General features: G+C 39.8%; 1 non-coding gene across 1 annotated transcript; it reads right to left on the bottom strand.

Moving 5' to 3' along the window:
* Positions 1 to 1,629: 1,629 nt before the first annotated feature.
* Positions 1,630 to 1,723, bottom strand: LOC120248741. The gene has a single exon (XR_005532674.1). It is a non-coding gene; the product is annotated as a small nucleolar SNORD12/SNORD106 (small nucleolar RNA).
* Positions 1,724 to 23,395: the final 21,672 nt, after the last annotated feature.

Here is a 23,395-nt window from a genome sequence, read left to right as displayed (position 1 = left end):
ACCATCCTTTTTGCAGCTTCCTGGTGGAGATGACATTTGCTCAGCTAGAGGATAGACACTTTCTAGCTGAGTTGCTCATCACACTTATACCCCAAGGCCTGGCTGATTGGCTGTCAGAGGACTCCAGCTGTTTAGCTGCCTTGATGTGTCTTTCATAAGAAAAGACATTTCCTGGAATATCAACAGCTTGTTAAGGACTGGGGAGTGCAGGAGACAAAACTTGAAACTTTGGAGGAACAGAGTGGTTTGAACTTAGAGGAGGCTTGAAAATGAAACAAAGAAAGGGAGGATCAGGAGACTTTTCCCCCATCTGTGTTTGAAAGACTCATTTTCAGAGCTAACTTTACAATTTGCAGTGAGCAACCCTCCACAGCTTAGAAGGTCAAGTGTTGACAGAAGCAGTCTATTACCTACCCTAGTGGTGCACAGATCACATGAGGATGTAAAAGTCATCAAAGAAGCTAGAAAACTCCTCATGAAATTGTCAGCAATTTCACTTCCGTCTGATTTTCTTTGTGCCTTGATTTCCTCTTCTAAAAATCAAGGGTGAAGAATACTCTCAGGGATGCTTTTAAGACTCAGAGAGCAAAATGCTGACCACAGATACTTGGATTCTAAAGGCCCCTTTGGGAAGTCAAGTTGGTAGCCGGAGCACAGAGAAGGGAAGAGCAAGCACAGTGCTAACGAGGCCATGCTTGCCAATTTGAAGCCCTTGTGGGCCAATTAGCTCTGTTTTCTTCCACAACCATTGACTGACCCCTGAACTCTGGCCAGTCATCTCAAAGTTCTGTGCCATTGGTCATTGGGGTCACCAAGAGAGAGTATGTGGTTGGCTCAGTGAAAACTAACAGATACATGGCTCTAAGTGTCACCTCTGTGTATGAGGGGAAACACAGAAACTCTTCAGGGCACCAAGTACTGTTTAATGGCCTGCTAGAGTTCTTCTGCCACCTGTACTTTCCACTCTCACAGCTTTTATCACTCTATATTGCCATTCTTGGCTTATCTATTTGTTCCTCCTGCCAAATTATGGGCTCTTTGAAAACAGAAACTGTGTCTTACTCAACTATGTAACCCTGCACAGTGTTGAAACATAGTAAGTGCTCAATAAATCTTTGATGAATGAATAATGGAATGTGAAGAGCCTAGCTTTACATTTCTCAACCATTGTTTGACAAAAACTCAGTGGGTCACCAATTTCAGCATAAAATTCTGAAAGAAAAATCCCAAAAGAAAATGCATGTAATTCACTATGAAAATTTTAATGGATAAATATCTTTGCAAAAATACTACATAGATGACAAGGGAGAGATGTGGATAGTAACAAATTAGTTCACCAGGGTAATACCAGCCTCCAGAGGTTACTGATGAGTGGCTTAACCCTGGCTCATTCAACTGCATATAAAACAAAACAAAAGTTGCCTGAATAAAAAACAAAACTGGGGCACCTGGGTGGTTCAGTAGGTTAAGTGCCTGACCTCAGCTCGGGTTATGATCTCACAGTTTGTGAGTTCGAGCCCTGCATTGGGCTCTTGTATAAATCATGTGTGGGGTCTTCTGCCTCCCTCTCTCTACCCTTTCTCGCCATTGCCTGTAAATGCTCTCTCTCTCAAAAATAAACATTTTTTTCCCAATGCATCAGACAAAACACTGGCTAATGGTTCAGTTAGATCAACATGGTCAGTCTGATGGGGGAAAAAGTTATGTCATCAGCTGCAAAAATAAACATTTTTTAAGTTAAAAAATAAAATAAAATCACAATCTGAGCTCACAGTGGTGATATTTTGATCACAAATATCATTTGATGAAAGGCTACAGAGGCAGAATATCCAGTAAGGTAACTGCTATTAGCAGTTTTACAGATAGAAAAACTAAAAATCAGACCATTTATGTGATTTTCACAGTCATTTACTGTTTAACTGCCAAAGTCAGGATTCAAACCCAGGTCTTGGTTTTTTCCAAAAGTTTATTTGGAACTTCAGTTCCATCTTGGGGCATAGTGAGATATGAAGCTGGAAAGACTGGAAATGGCTGTTTATGGAGTTTACACCTATTTCAGCAGGCAATGGAGAGCTATAGAATGAGTCTGAGCAAGAATGGACCCAAACACAACCACACTGTAGATTAACTGAATCTGTGGCATTCCTTTCAGTTGAATAAACATTTTGCTGTGTTTATTATGTGTTGCAAAGAGAAGGTTGTAGTATGGAGAAAGTAAAGACTATAGTAGGAAGTAGGAGAACTGATGCGTTATAGCAGTGAACTTCTTAACTAAGGCTATGAAAATGGTAATTGAAAGATTGAAAACTTATTGAGCAGGTAGGATTGAGAGACTTGGTGAACAGATATGGTCGTAGGAAGCCTTAAAATCTTGTTTGCTTGAAATAGCATATAGCTTCCCTCTAGTAAGCAAATTTGAATATTGGCATTAGTTCCCATATACAATGGGGTCTTCCTTTTGTAGAATTGGGTGTTTTTCCATTGTCTTTGCTAGAGCATGGCCCTCTACCCTCCACTCTATAGTGTTTGTGCCTACTTGAACTTCTGTTTCTATGTGGCATAATAGGAATGTCAACCACTAAGGCCATGGCATCAAATGTATGAAAAATTCTCACTAGGATTTTTGCACATGAATATTTCCAAGGAATATCTAAAGGAAATACCAATGAACACTACCACCAACTAAAATGTTTTCTTCCTCTGATTTGTCTAATACCTAAAAGTCTCACCATTCAGTGAGAGAATTGAGAAACAAATATTTGGCATTTAAGCCTTTCTGGAATCATGTGTACTGAAATTATATGGAGATATTCTTGCTTGAGAGAAGCAAGAGATTAGCATGTATCTTCTGTCTCAATTACCCTTTTTCACTGTGTATAATGAGGTCCTCAGAGAACAGGACTCATAAAATAGTCAAGTGAGGATGGGTGGTAGAGATGTTAAGAATGTCTACAACAGAAAACAGGCTCATACAGGAGCTCCACCTGATGGGTGCACAGGTACCTATGTCAGCTTGCTCAGTGGTATAAGTGAATAGGAGAATGGGCCACCAGAAGGCATTCTTTTTTTTTTTTTTTAATATTTTATTTATTTCTAGGAGAGAGAGAGAGAGACAGCGTGAGCAGGGGAGGGTCAGAGAGAGAGGGAGTCACAGACTGAAACAGGCTCCGGGCTCTGAGCTGGCAGTCTGCACAGAGCCCGATGCGGGGCTCGAACCCACGAACCGCGAGATCATGACCTAAGCGAAAGTCGGAGGCTTAACCGACTAAGCCACCCAGGCGCCCCTCACTAGAAGGCATTCTTAGCAAGATACCTTCTTCAAAGATTTTCCTCTCATCAAAATTCTACAGTACAGAAAGTCTAAAAAAGGTAATAATCACTGGCCAACTAATGAAGCTTTATCTGCAATAAACCAAAGCTCTGAAACTTAAAAATGTGTGTCATAAGTAAGCTTTCCATCCTAGGACACCTTACCATCCTCTGCACACATCTCAAATATTTCCTCCTTCACAGCCCTCCACTCTCTCAAAATGTACTATGAAATCACTAAAAAGGGCCTCCAAGTTTAGCTCCTGTTCAGCATCTGCTGCATAAATACATGTCAGTGTACTACGTGAATGCCTACTACTTGGTTAAAGACACTGAAGCCTTTCTAAGCAGTGAGGGGAGTGAGGGAGTTGAGGGATACTCAACTCACTAAGTATCAAAGTAATGAACAGTGGAAGTGAAGCAAAGGGAAGCCAACAATCAGCAGCAGCTAGAGCTACAAAGAAGCCTGCAACCAACCTTCATGCCTCTCACTTTAACTAAAGAGCCACTAAAGAAAAGAAACCTGTGAGGCATAGGACAAAAGACAGTGACTGGACAGAGTAGGGATTGCACCAATACATGTTGAGTGAAAAAGTCAGAAAAGTAGCATAAAGCTAGGTAGAAATGCCCAGTGACCAGAGATAGATAATTTCTTTTCTTTTTTTCCCCCCTTTAAAAAAAATTCTTATGTTTTATTTATTTCTGAGAGAGAGAGATAGCGTGAGCAGGGGAGGGTCAGAGAGGGAGACATAGAATCTGAAGCAGGCTCCAGGCTCTGAGCTGTCAGCACAGAGCCCGACGCGGGGCTCGAACCCACGAACCATGAGATCATGACCTGAGCAGAAATCGGACGCTTAACTGACTGAGCCACCCAGGCGCCTCTCTCTTTTTTTTTCTTTTGAGAAAAAATCCTGCACCTCCCCCTATATTTCATAACATATGTTATTTTCTCCCAAATGCATGAAAGTGTTTCTCTTTTAGTCCTTTAAAATACTTAAAAAATTCATCCCTTTCCATGAGATCTGACTGTGTGGGTATACCTGCAAGTGACTGCAGCATAGCTTCTTGTAATCCAAAGAATGAACTTGATTTACATGAGAAATGGACCCTACACGTGTGGAATTGGTGATGACTTAACCAGTGGATATTGTAAATGAGATAACCAGAGGGATACTTAAATCTATTTAAAGAAATATCCAGGTAACTATTTACAGAAAACACAAGAATAATTTTTACTAAGATTTTTCAGTGGCTCTTCTAAGGACCCATATCCCAAGCCATACAACATTAAAATGCTTCATTAATTCAGACTGCTCTTTGCTCAACATCTCTATCCTTTATCACAAATCACTGATGATATATCTTAGTTTAAGAAATATGGAGAGTGATTTCGTGATACAGGTATAGCTAAGTGGTCCCTGAAAAGCTTGGAGTTTAAGCTGAGAGACTGAAAGACCTAAGAGACACTCTCGATTGTGGAGAATTCTCTAATTCAGCCAAAGACATTCTCATGGGTTAAAAAAAATATAAGAATCTTTATCCACTTCAGCTAAACTCTGTCACTCTGCAGATAACTTCTACTTGCTAAATACCACTAAAGTCTGCTCTACTTTGGGGAGAAGATGTTTTAGTTCTCTAGAGATATGAAAGAATGAACCAAGTAGTTTCTAAAATGAAGTGGACACTCTACATTGTTTATTTTCCCATTTATGAGCAAAGAAGCCTTTCCTAAGATGTTGCAAAAGTCTTAAGTCACATTTTGAGAGACAGAGAGAGATGAAGATACACAGAGACAAAGAGAGAGATTAAATGAGAATCTAGGAAGAACTGAGAGCCAAGACCAAACTGTGAAGACTAGAAATTCCAACCGCTATTTAGCAAAGTATACCTATGTTGAAATTAGGACAACCCAAGTATTCTTATATTCCTCATTAGAGTCCAGACGAAATTGAAAATGATTAAATACTTGGGAAGGAAAAAAGAACAGAGTCCATTTCTAAATAACCAACAATTACCTTTGTTCCAAAAATAAATCATGAGTAGTCCCAGCAATCCAGGTACAATAAGATGAGTAAGAATAAACAAATTAAGGGGCGCCCGGGTGGCTTAGTCGGTTAAGCATCCAACTTTCGCTCAGGTCATGATCTCACGGCTCGTGGGTTCGAGCCCCGCGTCAGGCTCTGTGCTGACTGCCAGCTCAGAGCCTGGAGCCTGTTTCAGAGTCTGTCACTCCCTCTCTCTCTGACCCTCCCCTGCTCATGCTGTCTCTCTCTCTCCTAGAAATAAATAAAACATTTTAAAAATTAAAAAAAAAAAAGAATAAACAAATTAAACTTAATGGATTTTCTCCTCAATGTGGAGTATTAAAGAGAGAAACTGGTAACATGCACAAGCCCAATCTGAATGCTATGGAGGAAGAGAACAAGCTAGAAGGACAGTCTCTACCTTTATATTTCTTTTCCAATACAGCTTGCTTTTAGCACCTTGGGAAAAAGAGGAGACATGCTTGCCAGGGAAAGTGCTTTATTTATTTTTTTTATAATGAAACAGCAGTCAGGAGACCGATCCTTTAGTCCAGCCCTGTCCCTTCCTAGCTGTGTGACCTTGGACATTTAACTAAGCCTCCCATGATTCCAGTTATCTGGTGTGTAAAATAAGGAAGGGCCTTAGTCGAAATAATTTAGACTCCAGAGATTCAGCTAAGGAGATTACATATATGTTTGTTCATGCACAGAGGAGGGAAAAGGGGAACAGCAAAAGAAAGAAATGATTCATTACAAGTGCACAAGAAAACCAACAAGAAGAAAATAGATGGTTCAAAAATAAATTGATGTCTAGTTACTTTGATTTACTCTAAACAAACCTGCAACTGTGTAGGGTCACAGCCTAAAAAGTTTGTCTTGAAATCTCACTCAGATTTTCAACCATGAATCCTGCCTCAAAGTCATGCAAAGGAAATTCTCTTGTGAGCCTTTAAATCTCCATCAGCTGCTACATGAAAATGAAGGTTAGATGAGCTACATGGTGGAGAATAAAACAAAAAGACCCTATTTCTATACCATGCAAATGCCTCATAATTGCATTTAGAGTGTAAGAGGCAGCTTGCTTTGTTATTGGCAAGATAAGTATGATTTTTTTCTAAGACAAAGATCTAATCCATACTAAGAACAGGGGCTGGCAAACATTTTCTGCAAAAAGCCACATATACAGTAAATATTCTAGGCATTGCAGTTCACATACTGCCTCTGTTACATATTCTTCTTTGGTTGGGTGGGTGGGTTTTGTTTTGTTTTTACAATACTTTAAAAATTTGAATACAAAAACATGTAGGAGGCTGGATTTGACCTGCTGGCACTAGTTTGTTAACCCTGGCTCTAGAATTCTAAGCTCTCAAGCAGTAGTAGTAGTGAGAGCTAAAATCTACCAGGTGTTTAAGTGACCACAGTTAACTGGACTTAGAGCAGATAAATCTATCGAGCTATGTTCCAAAAGAACTGTGGAAGAATATACAAGCCAGCCAGTACGTTGAGGCCCTTGGAGAACAGCCACAGCATTTCTTCAAAGTATTACTACTATATAGCAAAGACTTGAACATACACAGACTGACTCCAGAGCCAGTACTCTCATCCACTGTGCATATTTTGGAATAGCACCTTGTGAGTGGCTTTACAGAGGCATCTCACATTTTAGATAAACAGGGGGTTTCTTACTCTTTTAATACATCAACTCCTATTTTCTCACTGATTTACATGAAAATTTCAGGTGGACTGTCAATATGTACTTGTTCTTAACAAATTAGTCTTATGCTTCACTGCCTCTTCCCCTCTTTCCCCCAATCTTCTCTGCCAAGTACTTAAGTGATATAGAAACAAACACTTAACAAATACAAAAGGCAAACCAATATTTATAGGACTCTTGTAAGAATATTTTAATAAGCTAAAGAGTCCTTTCCAAAAGGAAGTGATTCTTCAATAGAACAGACCACAGAGTCCAGAAATAAACCCAAACACATACAGGAATTTACTATATGTTAAAAGTGGTATTTAAATCCATGAGGAAGGGATGCCTGGGTGGCTCAGTCGGTTAAGTGTCTGACTTTGGCTCAGGTCATCATCTCAAGGTTCGTGGGTTCGACCTCGACATTGGCTCTGTGCTGACAGCTCAGTGCCTGGAGGGTGATTCAGATTCTGTGTCTCCCTCTCTCTCTGCCCCTCCCCCACTTGTGCATTTCCTCTCTCCCTCTCTCTCTCTCAAAAATAAAAAATAAATAAACTTAAAAAATTTTTTTTAATCCATGGGGAATAGATAGTTAAATAAATGGTATTGAGACGAGGTAGAAATCCAGAAATTAAGTAGTTGAATCTACAACTCATACCTGACCCAAATAAATTCCAGATAGATCAGTTTTAGCATGAAAAATAAAGTCATAAAAAAAACTACAAGAAAGAGTGAAGTTAGTTTTTAATAATCTTGGAGTTCAGGAGAAGTCCTTTCTAACACAAAACCCAGAAGTCAAAAAAGAAAAGTCCAATACAATTGACTACATAACAATAAAAATTCATCTCTTGCAAAAACTTCTGTGAAGTTAAAAAAATGACAAACCGGAAAAGTATTTACAATTTATATCACTGAATAGGGACATTCTTAATATAAAAAGATCTACTCTAAATCAATTTTTTTTTACATTTATTTATTTATTTAGAGATAAAGAGAGAGAGAGAACACGTGCATGCAAGTGAGCTAGGGAGGGGCAGAAAGAGAATCCCAAGCAGGCTCTGCTCTATCAGCACAGAGCCCAGTGCAGGGCTCAATCTCACAAACTGTGAGATCATGACCTGTGCTGAAATGGAGAGTCAGATGCTGAGCTACTCAGGCACCCCTATAAATCAATTTTAGAAGACCACATAGAAAATGATCAAAGCATAATAAATAGAATATTTGTAGAAAATAAAATACCAAATTAAATACATGATAGTTGCTCAACTTCACCCAAAATAAGAAAAATGTAAATTGAAACTTCATTGAAATATTATTCCCACCCATCAGACTGGCAATGATGAAAAAGTTTGCTAACACACTGTACGGGGGAGGATGTGGCAAAAAGGTCACTCTCATAAATTGCTGAAGGGAGTGTAATTGGCACAACCTGTATGGAGAGCGATTGGGCCATATCCATCAAATTTGGGATGTGCTTATCTTTGGACCTAGAAATTCCACTTTAAGGAATTTATTCTACAGATATGTTCATGTGGAATAAATGACAAAGTCTTTGTAGTAGATTAAAAGCATTTTAATTTCTTTAAATTTTATTTATTTAGTTTGAGAGAGAAAGAGAGCATGAGCAGGGGAGGGCCAGAGAGAGAGAATCCCAAGGAGGCTCCACAGAGCCTGATGCAAGGCTTGAACTCACAAACTGTGAGATTATGACCTAAGCTGAAACCAGGAGATGGACACTTAACCGACTTAGCCACCCAGGTGCCCAGATTAAAAGTATTTTAATTAAAAGTATTTAATCCAGGCACCTCTAAAATTAAATAATTTTTAAATTTTCTTTTAATGTTTTATTTATTTCTGAGAGAGAGAGACAGCATGAGCAGGGGAGGGTCAGAGAGAGAGGGAGACATAGAATCTGAAACAGGCTCCAGGCTATGAGCTAGCTGTCAGCACAGAGCCCGATTTGGGGCTCAAACCCACAAACTGTGATATCATGACTTGAGCTGAAGTCAGACACTTAACCAGCTGAGCCACCCAGGTGCCCCTAAAATTAAATAATTTATAAATAGAAATAATTTCTGTTCCCTAGCATTTTAGATTAATTGGCCTTATCTCCTACCCACCTATCTTCTACTTTGCTTATAATTTCTACTCTCCATGCTTTCCATTACTGTTTCTTATTAATCTTACTATCCCTTTCCTCTTCATCACCTCAGTCCTCTCATTTGTCTTAAACTTTCTATACTCATTTATGATTTCTACCTTTATTCTTTAGCTGACTCTCCAGTTAACCTCTCACAAAAACACCAGCATCCATGGTCTGTAAGAATAAATATTGTTAAGGGGCACCTAGGTAACTCAGTCTGTGAAGCATCTGACTTCAGCTCAGGTCATGATCTTATGGTTCGTGGATTTGAGCCCTGCATCAGGCTCTGTGCTGACAGCTAGCTCAGAGCCTGGAGCCTGCTTCAGATTCTGTATCTCCCTCTCTCTGTGACCCTCCTCTGATCACACTCTCTCTCTCCCTCTCTCTCTCTCGGAAATAAATAAAAGATTTTTTAAAAATTAAAAAAAAGAGGGGCGCCTGGGTGGCTTAGCCGGTTAATAAGCGTCCGACTTTCGCTTAGGCCATGATCTCGCGGTTCGTAGGTTCGAGCCCCGCGTCGGGCTCTGTGCTGACTGCCAGCTCAGAGCCTGGAGCCTGTTTTGGTCTGTGACTCCCTCTCTCTCTGACCCTCCCCTGCTCACACTGTCTCTCTCCTCTCTCCTAGAAATAAATAAAACATTAAAAAAAATTAAAAAAAAGAAATATTGCTAAAATGTCGATACTACCCAAAGCAATCTACACATTCATTGTAACCCCTATCAAAATAGCACCGCCATTCTTCACAGAGCTAGAACAAACAATCTTAAAATTTGTATGGAACCACAAAAGGCCCCCAAATAGCCAAAGTAATGTTGAAAAAAAGAAAAAAACCAAGCAGAAGGCGTCACCATCACAGACTTTAGCCTCTACTACAAAGCTGTAATCATCAAGACAGTATGGTATTGTCACAAAAACAGACACATAGACCAATGGAACAGAGTAGAGAACTCAGAATTGGACCCAAAAGTATACAGCCAACTAATCTTTGACAAAGCAGGAAAGAGTATCCAATGGAAAAAAGACAGCCTCTTTAACACATAGTGCTGGGAGAACTGGACAGCAACATGCAGAAGAATAAAACTAGATCACTTTCTTACACCATACACAAAAATAAACCCAAAATGAATGAAAGACCTAAATGTGAGACAGGAAACCATAAAAATCCTAGAGAAGAAAGCAGGAAACAACCTCTTTGACCTCAGCCACAGCAATTTCTTGCTGGACACGTCTCCAAAGGCAAGAGAATTAAAAGCAGAAATAAACTATTGGGACCTCATCAAGATAAAAAGCATCTGCACTGGAAAGGAAATAATCAACAAAACTAAAAGGCAACTGGTAGAATGGGAAAGAATATTTGCAAATGACATATCGGATAAAGGGTTAGTACCCAAAATCTATAAAGAATTTACCAAACTCAACAACTGAAAAACAAATAATCCAGTGAAGAAATTGGCAGAAGACATGAATAGACACTTTTCCACAGAAGACATCCAGATGGCCAACAGACACATGAAACGATGCTCAATGTCACTCATCAGGGAAATACAAAACAAAGCCACACTGAGATACCACGTCATGCTGGTCAGAGTGGCTAAAATGAACAAATCAGGAGACTATAGATGCTGGCAAGGATGTGGAGAAACGGGCACCCTCCTACACTGTTGGTGGGAATGTAAACTGGGGCAGCTCCTCTGGAAAACAGTGTGGAGGTTCCTCAAAAAATTTAAAATAGAACTATCCTATGACCCAGCAATAGCACTACTAGGAATTTATCCAATGGATACAGGAGTGCTGATTAATAGGGGCACATGTACCCCAATGTTTATAGTAGCACTTTCAACAGTAGCCAAATCATGGAAAGGGCCTAAATGTCCATCAACTGATGAATGGTAAAGAAGATGTGGTTTATATATACAATGGAATACTGCTTGGCAATTAGAAAGAATGAAATCCTGCCATTGGTAGCAATGTGGATGAAACTGGAGGGTATTATGCTGAGTGAAATAAGTCAGTTAGAGAAAGACAGATATCATATATTTTCACTCATATGTGGAACTTGAGAAACTTAACAGAAGACTGTGGGGGAAGGGAAGAGAAGGGGAAAAAATAGTTACAAACAGAGAGGGAGGGAGGGAAACCATAAGAGACTCTTAAATACTGAGAACAAACTAAGGGTTGATGGGGGGAGCAGGGGAAAGGGGAAAATGGGTGAGGGGCATTGAGCCAGGCACTTGTTGGGATGAGCACTGGGTGTTGTATGTAAGTGATGAATCATGGGAATCTACCCCCAAAACCAAGAGCACACTGTATACACTGTATGTGAGCCAATTTGACAATAAATTAGATTTAAAAAATAAAAATAAAATGTAATAAAAAAAGAAGATGTGGTATAGATACACAATGGAATACTACTCAGCAGTGAAAAAGAAAGAAATGTTGCCATTTGCAACAATGTGAATGGAACTGGAGGGTATTATGCTAAGTGAAATAAGTCAGTCAGAGATAGATAGATATTATACAATTTTACTCTTATGTAGAATATGAGAAACTTAACAGATGAACACAGGGAAAGGGAAGGAAAAATAAGATAAAAACAGAGAGAGAGGCAAACCTTAAGAGACTCTTAAATGCAGAGAACAAACTGAGGATTGATGGCTTAGTAGGTTAAATGGGTGATGGGCATTAAGGAAGGCACTTTTTGGGATGAACGCTAGGAAATGAATCACTGGAATCTACTCCAGAAGCCAAGACTACACTGTATGTTCACTAAGTTGAGAAAAATAAAATTAAATTAAAAAAGACAGCATCACATCCTCAAAGTTTCAAATCTAGATATCCCATTGCCTCCAACTCAGCATGTCAAAGTGAGCATGTCATCCTCCTCTCATCTCAACCTCCCTACTTTTTATCTCCCAAGCTAAAGACCGGATTTTTTACTTTGACTATTTCCTCTACTTCATACCCTAAATCCACAAAATCCATCAGTATATTGTTTCACATATCTTTTCCTCACTCCCTCACTGATTGCTGTTTCAGGAATATTGCCCAAGGCCGTGTGAATAACATGCATACATGTCACCTGGAAAGCTTATTAAAATGCAGATACTGAATCAGGAAGTATGGTAGCCAGCCTACAAGATGGCATCTAATGATCCCCCATTTCCCAGTATTTACTTCCTATTTTATCTCCTGCTATATTGTATCAGGGTTGGTCTGCATGACCAAGAAAATAGGACAAAAATAATGGTATAGCATGTCTCAGATTAGCTTATAGAAGACAATATGGCTTTTCTCTTGATTCCTCTGTCTCTCTGTCTCTCTCTCTCTTAGATCACTCACTCTGGGGGAGGCCAGCTACCATTCTGAGAAGTCACTCAGGCAGTCTATGGAGAAGACAACATAGTGATAAATTGAAATTTCCAGCTAGCAGCTAGTGAAAATTGAAGGCTCTTGCCAACAGCCATGTGAGTGAGCTTGGAAGTAGATCCTTCAGCCCCAGTCAAGCCTTCAGATGACTACAATTCTAGCTGAAATCTTCACTACAACCTCATAAAAGACAACCCTGAGCCAGAACCACCCACCTAGGCACTATGAGATGCTTGATCACAAAAAAATGTGAGATAAATGCTCTCTGTTTTAAACTGCCAAGTTTTAAGGCGATTTGTTACACAGCAGGAAATAATGTATATAGTAGGTATGGGGTATGGTCTGAAAAATTCTGTGCTTTTAACAAGCTCCCGGGGGACACTAAAGGTGATCCTATTGGAACTTGCTTTAGTAGTAGGTCCTATACCATTGTAACAGCTTCTCACCAACCTCAATGATCTTTCTGTTATAATCTCATTGTATCCCTGTTTCCCAACATACAATGGCTCCTTATTACCTACCACATAATCTCAGTCTATTATCAAAGAGACAACAAGTGTTGGCAAGGATGTGGACAAAAGGGAACGCTTATACACTGTTGACAAGCATGTAAAATAGCAGAGCCACTATTGAAAACAGTATCAAAGTTCCTCAAAAAAATTAAAAATAAAACTACCATATGATCCAGCAGTCCCATTCCTGGATATATATCCAAAGGAATTGATAACAATATCTTGAAGAGATATCTGCAACCCCAGGTTTATTGCAACATTATTCACAATAGCCAACACATGGAACCAACTTAAATGTCCTTCATCAGATAAACGGATAAAGAAAATATGATACACTCACAGAGGAATATTTTTCAACCATAAAAAGAAATCCTGCTATTTGCAATAGCATGGATGCACTAGAAGGACATAATGCTAAATGAAATAAGACAAAGGAAGACAAAGTGTGGTATCACTTATATATGGCATCTGAACAAAACAAAACAAAACAAAACACCTCAGGGTGCCTGGGTGGCTCAGTTAACCATCTGACTTCAACTCAGGTCATGATCTCATGGCTCATGTGTTCGAGCCCCACCACTTCAGGCTCTGTGCCAATTGCTCAGAGACTGGAGCCTGCTTCAGATTCTTCATCTCCCTTTTCTCTGCTCATTCCCTGCTCTCTCGCTCTCTCTCTCTGTCTCAAAAATAAACAGCAAAAAAAATTTTAAAAACAAAAAATTACTCACTTGATAGAAACAAAATAGAATGGTGGTTTCCAGGGGCTGGAGTAAGGGGGAAATGGGAAGAGTATAAGTCAAAAAGCCCTAATTTTCAGTTATAAGAAGCATTTGTTCTGAGGATTTAATATAGAGCATGGTGACTATTTTTAATTATATGTTCTTGTATACTTGAAAGTTGCTGAGAGTAAATCTTACACATTCTTAACACACACACACACAAAGGGTTAACTACGTGACGTGATCAATGTGTTAATTATTTTGTTCTTGGCAATCACTCTGTAATGCATATGTATATTAAATCATCACATTATAGGGGCACCTGGGTGGCTTACTCGGTTAAGCGTCCGACTTTCGCTTAGGTCATGATCTCGCGGTTCTTGGGTTCGAGCCCCGCGTCGGGCTCTGTGCTGACTGCCAGCTCAGAGCCTGGAGCCTATTTCAGAGTCTGTGTCTCCCTCTCTCTCTGACTCTCCGCTGCTCACGCTGTCTCTCTCTCTCCTAGAAATAAATAAAAATATTTTTTAAAAAATCATCACATTATATACTTTAAATATAATTACATTTGTCGATTATTCCTCAATACAGTTACAAAAAAGTCCTCAGCCTATCTTTCAATCCCTTAGAAGCTGGCTATATTTATGCTTTATAGTCATATTTCCCACTGCTCTCTACAAGGCACTTTCTGCTCCTGTTAACCTGATCTCATTGTCTTCTGCACACATCACATTTATTCTTGTTACCAGGCTTTCTATTAGCAGTTATCTCTCTTTATTTGTTACCACCACCAATATATGTATAACTGAGATGACTTCCATGCCCTTTGCTATCTAAACTCAACCTTCAAGACCTATCTCAGGTCCCATTTCCCCCACAAAATTTTCCCACTTCATTTTCATCTAATAGTTTTATGAACTATCATTTATAATATTATTTAACTATGAAATAAATAACCTCAACTTCTAAGATTGATTTTAAGCAACTTGAGGTCAAGAATAGTATCTCATAAGTACTTAGTAGCTCTGGGGAACCTTACATAGAACTGGACACATAAAAAGTAGATGTCAATTGAGTGAGTCTGCTTGTCACATTCAGTGTGGCTGCATGCCTACAAGCACAGCCAAAATTTACTCACGGGTTTTATAGCAATAGAGAGAATCCCTGCAAAATCCACCCTCTTCTCCCTACCCCTTTCCTCTATACCAAATTATTGTCTCATTTATTCGTTCCACATCACTGGCAGGTAAGAAGGTAACATATTGAGAGAACAACTTTTATTATGGGCAGCAGTGAAAGGGGAAATAATGGCACAGTTAATCCAAAAGCTATTTCATTTTGGATTTGAAATCCCTTCTATGATCAGGAAGGCAGATGTGCTGTGAACTCATTAGGGTTTCCCTGAACAGTGTTGAAATCATCCACAAGAACACAATGAGGAGGGAGTCAGGGGAGATAGACATGAGAAGGCAGTGACTAATGAAGGAAAACTATCTGAGAAAGATAAATACTCCATGGATAACCCACAACAAAAATAATTTAAAAAAAACACAAATAATACAGAGGTAGAGATAGAGGGAAGGAGGGGGAGAAGGAGGGAGGGGGTAAAGAAAGGAGAGAGAGAAAGAAGGAGAGAGATAACCTGAGGCCTTGCATTTGAACCCAGTACAATCTGAAGTCAAAACCCATATTCTTTATCTCCACACTCTACATCTAGCCCTTATGTCCTCATTTTGGGAGGTCTAGCATGGAAAGATCTATAGCAGATTCAGGAAATTTGGAAAGCAAGAAAAAGTTACTATTCAGTACCCATTACACCCAGATACCTGATAATCTCCTGCTTCATGACTTCCCCATGGCTACCCAGGGGACCTCATCAGGCTAGGAATAAATCTCAACCTTATTCTTCTAACAAAGCATGCTAATTTTATATTTCAGGCCCTTAGCTGCACAGCCTAAGGGGTGGCAATGAATGTAATGAAATAATCAAATCCTGTTACCAGGTAACTAATGGGTTACCCCTCCCAGGTAATATAAAGCATTAGCTCCATTTAAACAGAAAACCCCTAAAGAGGAAACCTAATGATGGGAATCTGGGCACCTTGGCAGGCCCTCAGGGAAGAAGGTTTGGAGCCAAAAGACATTTTCATGCCCCTGCTATCATCCCTATTCTTCCTTCTGGGTTTGATGTGTGCCTTAAACATATTACTGCTTGCACTTTTCTTATTTAACAACCAGCAGTAGAACAAACTGTGGCTTCTTTAAAAAAAAAATTCTAATGAAGTTTCCAATTCTCAATTAAGAGAAACATCTCTCCATCCATCTATTTATCCCTGCCAAGTATTTGTGTTTTGAAGCTGGAAGTTTCATTATCTGAAATTTGCAGGCAATTACTAGGTCTAGTAACTCCCAAGATGTGAACATTTTTTCCAGCAGTCTAAAGTGAAAAGTGGTTTTGAGTAAGAGTGTGTGTGCTTTAAGGGGAGCATCTGCTTAGAAAAGGAAGGCATGATGAAGGCAGGTGGGGGAAGGGGCAATCGGAACCATATTGGGCCGTTTGTCTTATTTGACATTGGGAGCTCCAGAAGTATTAATGATCAGCCCTCCATGTCCCAGGGGAAGCTTTTGGATTTACAGCTTTAAACAACCACTCATCCTCATTTTGGCACAAAGTCAAACCAAAATTTGTCATAGTTTATAATGCTTGTTAACAAAGAACATCAAAAATTAATGCTCATTAGGGTGTTCATTAATATGCACAGTGCTCGCCAGTTTGACTTAATTAAGTGAAGCATGACTTCACAATAGTATTGTGGCCCAGCAGAGAGAGGAGATTGTTCTGGTCTGAAGGATGTCCCATTGGGACAGCATTAGGAGCACTGCAGGGCACCTACCAGCCACTTCTAGAAACTCTTCCTATTAGAAAACAGGAAGCTGTTAGAGAGCAAGTGGCAGTGGCTCCTGCTGGGATGTCTTATTCCAAACTCCAGTTTCCCTGTTCTACATTATTTGGTGAAATTAATTGAATCAGGGTCAGTGGTACAATCAGATCTTGGCCAAGAAAAAGACCCTTAAAGAGAAAAGTAAGCTCAAGAGCTTAAGCTCAAGACAAAGACTGAGGTGGGAGGGATAGAGAATAATAAGAGAAGACGATGAAAAAAAAAAAAGAGCAAATTAAAAGAAAAGGAGGGGGCATGAAAGAAACAAGAGTGAGACAAATATCCAGATGCTGTCATATTCCAAAGCAGAGGACACACAAGTGGGGCATTACTATTAGCATGAGGATTTGTAATTTTTTTCTTTGTCAGTTTAAGATTTTTGACTAATCTTAAATGTTTGGGGGCATTTCAAAATCATTAATTCCAGTGGGCCACTGTAGATTTAAAAAAAAACTAATACTTGGGGAGCTTGGGTGACTCAGTCAGTTGAGCGTTGGGCTTGAACCCACAAACTATGAGATCATGACCTGAGCCAAAGTTTGATGCTTAACTGACTGAGCCACCCAGGTAGCCCCCTCAAATTTATTTAATTAAAAAAAAAACTAATACTTGAGCTCTGGAACTTGCAGCCAGGGCTTTTTAAGGGGATCTTGAACTCAAAACAAAAGAGCAATGAAGAAAATGAAAGTGAGACAGGGGAATTTGAATCCAAGCTGTACCACTTAGGGTGCAAATGAATGACCTTGGAGAAGCCACTTAATCTCACTAAACCTCAACTGCTTCATCTGTAAACTATAAGGGTGAGTTGTATGAAATTGCTGATTCATTTTGATAGGTCCAAATGTTCAAATTTGACAATTTCATACAGTTCAACCTAATAAAAAGATTAAAGAACAGTATATTTTAAAACAATTTCTTTTTTTTTATTTCTAGGAGAGAGAGAGACAGCGTGAGCAGGGGAGGGTCAGAGAGAGAGGGAGTCACAGACTGAAACAGGCTCCAGGCTCTGAGCTGGCAGTCAGCACAGAGCCCGACGCGGGGCTCCAACCCACGAACCGCAAGATCATGACCTAAGCGAAAGTCGGACGCTTAACCGACTAAGCCACCCAGGCGCCCCTAAAACAATTTTTAAACTGTAAAATGCCAAAGATCATTTATGATCAGTCATAATTGTTGCTACTTCAAAAAATATATGCATATGTGCTATATTATGATCTACTAATAAGAGAAGCTAAATCAGATCAAACCTCTTAAATTTTGCCAAAGGCCTTCCTGACTCAAGATTCAAGGTTATCTCGGGTCTATCACTGTGATGCAATTTTATTGACACTGTTTAAGACCATTTTTAAATTCCTTTTTTCTTTTTTTTGGAAATAAAAGAGTGCTTTTGTTTTTTATTTATTTTTTTTACAGATAGTTTATTGTCAAGTTGGTTTCCATATAACACCCGGTGCTCATCCCCACAAGTGCCCTCCTCCATGCCCATCTCCCTTCTCCCCCCCCACACCCATCAGTCCTCAGTTTGTTCTCAGCATTCAAGAGTCTCTCATGGTTTGCCTCTCTCACTTTCCCCCACCATTTCCGCCCTTCTTCTCCCCCATGGTCCTCCGTTAAGTTCCTCCCAATTCTCCTATATGTGCAAACATATGATATTTGTCCTTTTCTTCCTGACTTATTTCGCTCAGCCTAACACCCTCAAGTTCCATCCATGTTGGGACACATGGCCAGATTTCATTCTTTCTCATTGCCATGTAGTATTCCATTGTATAGATAAACCACATCTTCTTGATCCATTCGTCCGTTGATGGACACTTAGGCTCTATTTAACAAGAATGATCAAAGTAATTTCCAAGTGGCTCCCTAAGTGTGTGTGGAAGTGCGTACATGCATGCATGCGCACACACACACACACACCCTTCAGCCATCCTTCTCCTCAAATTGACCCAAAAACTTATTGGAAAAAAATAGTACAGAGTTGTACAAGAGAAACATCCACAGTGGCATTACTCCAAAGTATCCATTATATCAAGTCCAAGTACTACTTCGGAGAGAAGTCAGGCCAACAAAGTACAGAACTTTAGTAAAGATTATGCAGGTTCTAGAAACCAGAGCAGGCAATGGGTCTGGGCCAAACAGCCTAGGCAAAGTAGAGTCATAGCCAAAGGGAACAGGGAAGGTGAGGGTAAGTAGTGGGTCAGAAACCTGATACACAACCAATAACAATGACCCTTAAAGACAGAAGACAGAAATTGGGAGCTTGGTAAAAGGTACAAACATGAAGACAAGTGACCAAATCTCCAGAAACTAAGAGATATAGTATAGGACAAAGTACAGTTCAAACAAAATAAAAATACCTGTTTGGGGGAGGACCTAATTCAATGGAGCAAAACATTGCCTTGTCTCTCATCTCAGAAAATCGTTATACATCTTGTGAAGGCAAGGACTGAGTCTAGTATTGCCAGACTGAGGCTCACAGAAATATTTATAATACATGGCTAGAGTGAAGAAAGAGGGGGTTAAACAAAAGACCATTTGTGATCAAGGATGGGAGGTTATTGGTAGGAAAGAGGGCTCTATCTGCAGCAGAAGGAAAGCATTAGGGGATGTACACAGAAAACCTGCACATACACGCACGCCTCTGCCAATCAAGCTGTGAAGATTGGGAATCAATCTGAGGAGCAGAACATGATATTGTATTGGAATAATTTACCGTTCAACCCAGATAAGAGATGAATGGCTTATTATACTGGGCACACATCTCTAATAGAGATAATGCTGCCTCCTTTGATAGGTGCATTGTATTGTGTCTGTCCAGCAGGCAATCTAGGCATTTTTTCTTCCTAAATCTGAGCTTCATTCTCAAACAAACTGACAGTAGGGAATTTCAGTAATGACTTGACACCCTGCTTTAGCCTTTTCCTGCTCTGAAAATATTTCCCCTTTGAGCTTTCTGTGCAGAGATATATTAGTTAGGATTTACATTTGTTGGATTTTTGTTGTTTCTTCACTTGTTAAACTTCAAAATATAGCATTCTCCAAACTTGGGTTTTGTTCACTGCTTCGTCTTCCAGCTCATTAATGTAAATAATAAAAAGCCTGGTTTCTGATGCCGTTCCTTTTCAGAGCTGTATTAATAATTCATTTCCAGCTTGACAAAGTCCTTTCGGCAGCTGCTTTGTTCGAGGCTTTGCTCCTCACAGTGGCGATAGGTCAATTGTCTTATGGTGAAATTGAACCGGAGGGCCTGAGGAGGGCATCTGTATTCCCCACTTGTGACCATGGGGGATTAATGGTGTAGGGAAAAATGCACTGAGTCCACTTCTAAGGCTCCCTCTGGAGACTTAGCCTCTTGTTCCCATATTCTTTCCAAATCTGTTCTTTATAGCATTAATTATGAAGACAACGAACTCAGTGCCGAAGTGTAGGAGCTGAATCCCCGGTTACACCCAGGAAATGAAAAGTCTGTCATTCAAGGTAGCTTTTTTCTCTCTAGGAGCAGAGAGTATAACGGCCTAGTGAGGTCAGCTCAGAGTGCCTAAAGCATATAGTAGCTTAGTTAGCACCCTGTGCATAGTAGGTGCTTGGATTTCTTGTGACTGCTGGATTTAATTATAGTATCTGGCTTGGGAAAATGTTCTAGTGACAAGGACTGGTGGGGTAATGCCAAAATCATTACCACACCCCTTTTCTATCAGATACTTTTCTGGAATATTTAGTGAGACATATAAGTCCAATACAAGAAATTACAATTTCAAAGAGCCACAAACAAGGATTTATAAAAACAAAAACAAAAACAGGTAGGGACTAAAAGCAATGGGGTATGTGATCCCAGATGAAAATATTCTGGACGGACAGAATGGCCCTTTGCCACATGGTGCCAATAGAAGAGGCAGTCGGTCACCTATACAGCGTGTGGAAGAAGCATGATGGGGGGAGAGCTAATGGGAGCTCTGAATGATCAGAGAGCAGCATCTAGTACAAAATCATACACAGGGAAGCCAGGCAAGAGGAAGAAATCCTGTACGGTCTACCTCCACAGAGCTGTCCTGAAAAAGCAAGGTGCACCCACTCTGAATATAGAACTGGAATCCAGTTTTAAGATGGTCACCTATGGCTTCCTAGTCTCAAACATTCTTTGTGCCCTAGGTAAATGGAGTCCATCTGTTTCATATCCAGCCTGTACCACCTCTGAGTATACTAAACAAAACAAAATAAATTAGATTAAAATAAAGACAAGAGATGAGACTGAAAATGCTAATCACTGGAATCAAATTCATACAAACCAGGAGAAAGAAGTAAGAGCAGTATTTCCTGAATGCCTCACGTTTATGGAGCACAGATATTGGGGGTATCTAGCCCTTTAACAAGATCCTTATCCTGACACCCTCATCCCCCCAGTAGTTTCATCAGACTCATTTATGCTCCTTCCTTTCAAAGCATTCAGAGCCCTGCTCTCTACTAGGTGGAAGGGATGATATTATGATTAGGTTAAAAAAAAAATCTGCTACAATGGGTTACACATCTCCAAAATAAATCCTATGCTCTGAAAGGCAGAATAGTGTAAGGGTTAAGAGTGGGCTCTGGAATTAAAAGGAATAAGTATGTTAATGTCTGTAAGGCTCTTAGGTAGGGCCTAGCATATAGTAAATGCAACATAAGTATTTATTAAATAAACGACATTTATTAAAATAGCTTTAGAAAGTTCTTTATATATATATATGCATATATATTTTTTAATGTTTTAGTTTTTTTTGAGAGAGAGAGAGACATAGAGCTCAAGCAGGGGAAAGGCAGAGAGGGAGACACAGAATCCGAAGCAGGCTGCAGGCTCCAGGCTCAGAGCTATCAGCTGTCAGCACAAAACCTGACAAGCCTGACAAGCCTAACTCACAAACCATGAGATCATGACCTGAGCCAAAGTCAGACACTTAACCAACTGAGCTACCCAGGCACTGCTGCTTAAGAAAGTTCTTAAAAGGCAATCTTTAATCATAGGGTGTAAGGCACTGCAAGAAAAGAATATTTTGGAGCACTCCTCACATCACATTGCATGTATAACCATCTACTGATAGCAGGGCACTAACACCCTTAGAAATCTATTCTAGAATGGATTGACTGTCCATGATTCTCCACCTTCAATGATCTTTTGCCATCCAGTGAAAATATACAGGACACAAGCTAAAAAGCAAAAGCTATGGTTTCTATGTCTTTGTATCTCCAGACCTTTGCCTCCTGTCTGCCTTTACAAAGTGCTTTCAGCTAAACACAAATCAGATTCAGCTCCATTAACAACTCTGCAGACAAAAGCCAAGGCTCACTGCTTGGCAACCTCCACCCTCCATTCACCTCCCTGCTTCCTGCTGAATCAACTCCTGCTCCAGCCCAGGTGGTTAAGGATGTGTTGGTAGGTCACCAGCATGGGTCAGTCTCTCACAGTCTGTAGGGCTGCAGAGGAGGAGAGGACAAAAATGAACTAGAGGTCAGTTTGTTTGTATAAAGTGGCCAAACAAGAAACAGAACCCAATACCTATATGAAAATGAAAAGATTTGCCTCATACATAATAAGACTCCCAGTAGGCAGCCTGACACCAACTGGATAGCTAAGAGAAAATTTTTGCTTCACTGTGACCTGAGCAAAGACCTAGAATGATGAAATTGATGGGATTTTAATTCTTTTGGTGTGGTACTAAGTTGAAAAATCTTATGAGAAGTAGGAACCTGCTGGAGAATACTGAGAACCAGGGCTTTGGGAGGATTTTGTTCCCACTCCTTGAAAAAGACAGATTACTGGCAGAAATAGGCACAAGATTAGATTATTCACAGTTTGAAGACCCCCACTTGGCAAGCATTTTGAATAGATATTAGAATCAGGTCTAACCTGAAACAAAAATTAAAAATCCTTTTTATCTTTAATTTGTTTCCATCCCTTTGTTTCTCCTCTTCCCGGTAGCTTATATTGAGCCCTTGCTTTCTGAGAGTCCTGTCCCCCAAAATTTGTCATCTCAGAGAAACCTGACCTTGGGGTGCCTGGTTGGCTCAGTCAGTGGAGCATGTGACTCTTGATATTGGGGTCGTGAGTTTGAGCCCCATATTAGGCATAGAACTTACTTGAAAGAAAGAAAGAAAGAAAGAAAGAAAGAAAGAAAGAAAGAAAGAAAGAAAGAAAGAAAGAAAGAAAGAAAGAAAGAAAGGCAGGAAGGCAGGAAGGAAGGAAGACTGATCTTTCCCATCACTGACCCATATATTGGCAATGTATTTTCCTCCTATTTCACTCCCCTAATCTAACCTATATCCTATTCTTTTGTAATCTGCTTCCTCAAGTATTAGCAATTTAATGAACAAAACTGTATCAACGTATCAAAGGCTAAAAATGTATCAGGGTGTTATCCTTATTTGATATGGCAGAGACAGTTAGCTGTTCTTCAAAATCTATTCTCTCATTTTTCCCCTGGGAACGTGGCTAGACAATATTCCCCAACCTCCCTTACAATTAAATGTGACCATGTGATTGAATTCTGACCAAAGACATGTGAGAATAGGCACCACCTCCATGCCAAAGCTTTTAAGAAATGCATTTGACTCTCCAGGCTTACTCTTCTCTTCCACCAGCTGGGTGTAGATGCCAATGAGGCCTTAGGGAATTGAGGAGCCACAAGATGGGGGAAAATCAAAATCTTTAAATGACTATGGGAA

Source organism: Hyaena hyaena, unplaced genomic scaffold (genome assembly GCF_003009895.1).
Source record: "Hyaena hyaena isolate Hyena2069 unplaced genomic scaffold, ASM300989v1 scaffold_610, whole genome shotgun sequence".
NCBI lineage: Eukaryota > Metazoa > Chordata > Mammalia > Carnivora > Hyaenidae > Hyaena > Hyaena hyaena.
Note: the sequence above shows the minus strand (reverse complement) of the source record. Positions and strands in the feature narration are given on the sequence as shown.